Source organism: Gobio gobio (assembly GCF_949357685.1).
Source record: "Gobio gobio genome assembly, chromosome: 24".
In the NCBI taxonomy this organism is placed as follows: domain Eukaryota; kingdom Metazoa; phylum Chordata; class Actinopteri; order Cypriniformes; family Gobionidae; genus Gobio; species Gobio gobio.
Window position 1 is genome coordinate 3,321,155 of NC_137120.1, and position 4,381 is coordinate 3,325,535.

The window sequence follows — 4,381 nt, forward strand, 5'->3', positions numbered from 1 at the left end:
AGTTTCACAATACATGAATTACACTTACGAATAACAGTAAAATGCTGCAAATATTTTTTTCTTACACTTGAAAGGCAATTTACACCTTTACAAAACTTATCTTGCGCATTCAAATTCTTATGTACACTTTCACAAATCTTACCCTGCGCTTGCGATTCTTTAAGGCATCAATTTACCTTCATAATAGTGCAACACAATGGTAAGCGCATTGTTGATATTTTTTGTTGGCGGATTATTGTACAGTATCAATGAATTACTTATTTTGACAGTGGTGTGTGCATTAACGTGGGAAATGCTTGTTAATTACATTGCTTTTCCCAATCTCTATATTGGGCACTTTTTGCACGTAAATTGGCTTCTTACTGTTGACATTGTGTTTTTCTGAGGGATTGCCGTTTTGACAGTTTCTACCTGGACATATAGCCTAGTCATATTTGATCCGTTTTACTGGCAAATTGATTTTTTTTACTTTTTTTAATGTGCTTTTGGTGAGTTTTGGGGCTGGAAATCATCGACCCAATCTGGCCACATTGATCACATATTCAAATAATGGTTATTGATAACATGCCTCTGAATTTTGACTTTTTGCTCAGTAGTACTCATATGGTTCTTTAATGTATTTGCATTGTCCTAAAATGCGTTGATTTTCAATGGGAATATATGCGGCTGAAACGGGTAGCCTATGCATCTAAAAAATTTCAACATGAACTTTTTAATATAACATTATAGTCGTTATGGCCTTTAGAAAAATGTTTTTTTGAGGAGGTGGGGAATGCACTGTGGTTCGGCCTAATCTTTTGTCCTTAAAGGGATACTTCACCCAAAAATGAAAATTCTGTCATCATTTACTCACCCTCAAGTTATTCCAAACCTGTATGAGTTTCTTTGTTCTGAAGATATTTTGAAGAATGTTTGTAACTAAGCAGATTATATGCAACTATTGACTGCCATAGTATTTTGCCCCTACTATGGCAGTCAATGGTTGCTCTATCTGCTTGGTTACAAACATTCTTCAAAATATCTTCAGAACAAAGAAACTCATAAAGGTTTGGAATAACTTGAGGGTGAGTAAATGATGACAGAATTTTCATTTTTGGGTGAACTGTCCCTTTAATGGCATTTTTTCCCCTTACATTACTTTTACTTTTATACTTTAAGTAGTTTTGAAACCAGTACTTTTACACTTTTACTTGAGTAAAAAGCTTGAGTAGATACTTCAACTTCTACAGAAGTCTTTTTAAACCCTAGTATCTATACTTCTAATTGAGTAATGAATGCGAATACTTTTGACACCTCTGCTAAATAAAAAGACACTTTAATGTTTAATGTCTCACTAAAACTAATGCTGTTGAGGATTTGAGCTTCATATTTACTTTATTTTATTGAATTTATCCATAATAACTGAATATAGACCTGAATTCAAACTTGATCTGACAGTAAAATCACAGATGAATTATTTCTATATAAGAATAACTGTAAATGTTAAATCTCTGTCAATCATTTACAGTTTTTTTATTCGCTTTGGTACTATTTTCACAAGTAAGGTGTACATTTTCAAAACTCTTAGTACAAAAATACAAACTGATCACACTTGTAACACAGCTCGTCATTCTTTCAAAACCTGATCTCATGCTTTCATTCAGTTGCACATATTTTCACTTCATATGATCATTGTTTCAAACACAAGATTATTGTAATATGTAATGAGAACATTTGGTTTAATCACCGAAACACAACGGTGTGACCTTCTTTCAGTTTAGTGCTTTTAACAATCAGTTCATTTAACAGCAAACAGTGCAAGAAACATCACCCTTGATGCTGAATGATCTACTACAGTCAGGCACGTGCACAGGTAGGGCTCAACCTGTGCAGAGCACATGCCCTTTTTGCCCTTACACTCCGAAGTGCCCTTTTTTTTGGTGGTAGTGTTTTTTGTTCCTGCTTCAATAAATCAATAGTTTTGGTAAGTGCATTTGAGTTTGACTTTTGTAAAATGTTAATAATATATTGATAAGTAATACAACCACATTTAATTTGTTTTTGCCACCGAAAAATCATAAATAAGCAAAGGTGCGCCCATAGACCGTCAAGAGCGCCCGCGCTGTTTCCTACTGGAACTTACACAAAGTGACTGAGTGATCCTCGTCATCTAGGTCAAATATATTTCGTAGAAATTTGTTCTTGGATTTATGATTGCTAATACAATTAATTTGTTAACATGTAATAATATGATGGTCGCATGTTTAATTCATTTACGTTGTTGATATATGCACATATTCTCTAATTTTTGAATCTCTAGAATCTTTGAATATACTCTCTCGTTTTCACATGTGTAGTAAAAGATGGTTACAGTAATGTTGACGTTACATTAAGTGCAAATAGGCCGTCTTTTTCACAAAAGGTCTGGTAGGGTCAGTCAGAATTGCAGAAGACACCATAGCCGCGTTTCCACCGAAATTACGCGGAACTATTTGTACCAGGAACTTTTTTCCCAGGAACTTTTTCTCCCCCAGACCTGCTACAATCTGCGTTTCCACCGCGGTCTAAAGTATTAGGAGATTAGGCAAATTAGCTCGGTGACGTGGGAATGCGCGCGACTGCTTCTCCCAGTTACCGACGGACAGTAATCACTTTTGCGCGATACAAGTGTAGGTGATGCAAGCAGCGCTGCTTTTGCTGATTATGTACACACATTACCAACACTGTTTATTTAAACGTGCACTTTCACCTGGTTTGACCATTTTAATGCAAAATGGGATGATGGGCAATCCAAAATCTGAATGTGTTGTAATAGCTCAATTCCAAAACAAAACATTTTCTATAAAAGGATAATGAGGTTTCAGTCATGACAGATGTGTGAAAAGTTAATTGAATGAAAACAATAGACTGAATTAAGCAGTTGAAAGATTAGGTACTAGACTGCAAGTATTTTATTTTTTATCACAATAACATCTCTTAACATTCACAAAAAAAAAAATTCACATGACTAGTATTACAATATGCTTCATTAAATGCATAATTTTAGAGACTTCTTCCTCAAATTTGATATGAAGCAGGACCACACTTATGGCTTCACTTAAGTTGTGGTTATAAGTTATTATACTACATTCACATAGTTATACATTTAAAAATATAATATTTGGGTTTTCTAGATACGTTTATGTGCATATTCAGAAAGACTTGCGAGCAGCAGCCCTTTTATTTGCTTCCTACACTATATGAATACAATTAGAATGTGGTTATATAGTTAGAATGTGGAAATTAAAGACACAGTGACATTTTACACATTTTACTTTATTTTAGACAGATTAGTTCTTACAAAATTAAAATAAAAGTGTGCAAAGACAAATACATTACTAGAACAATAAAATGAAAATATAAAATGTGAAAACAACAACTTTTCTTTTTCTCTAAGTAGAAAAATTGCACAGAAACACATGGAAATTAATACACAAGGCAACCATGAAACAATAGAAACCATCAATTAATTATTTAAAGTGTTTTCACTACAAATAATGAACAATTGTTTGCCCAGCTTGAACAATGCCCAGTGTGCAATTTTTTTCATGGGCAATTTAAGTTTACAATTAAAAACCACAAAACCATTAAGGATTACACATCAGTTTTTAAATATATACACATTTTTGTCAGCTTTATAACGTACTGGTGACCGCGGGGGAAAACACGCTGGTCTCCGTTGCCTGCGATTCATCAGGGCCACTCGTTACGTCTGGAAAAGCACGTTGAAAAAAGTTACTGCAACGTATTTAAACACTGCAACGAGTTTAATAGATGATACCAAGATGAGATATTTACCTTCAACCCACTCGGATTCCTGGATGGTTTCCAACAACGCACTAGCCGAGTCTTTCGTTACCGCTGCCCTAGAAAAGGACGGTCTGTGTCCCAGCAACGCGTCCAGGCGGTCATACCACTTGTTGATACGCCGGTCGGAACCGCTCCGGTTGTTATGATCCTTTAATTTCTTGTAATCTTGTCTTAATTTCTTCAGCTTCTCTCTGCACTGTTTTCCAGTGTGACTGGAACCGAGTCGATATCTTCAGGTATACCTTTTCATTACGGGTCGCCGTTTCCAGTTCCCGCTGGATGTCCTCCTCCGCATATATGCTCAATAAAGCCTGAACCTCGTCGTCGGTCCATCGGTCGAATTTTTTGTTGAACTCCATTGTTGCAAAAAAAATATTTACTGAACGCAAAACCCACGGAACCCACCTCGCAAAAGACTTGTAAATATGGCGGTGGAAAAAAAAATAGCTGCGAGAGCTCAACCAATCAGCATGTTCAGCGCCCAAGTCCCACCCCCGAAAGTTCGCGAACTTTTGAAAAGTCCCACCTCGCAAGCAGGGCCGTTTGGAGGGGG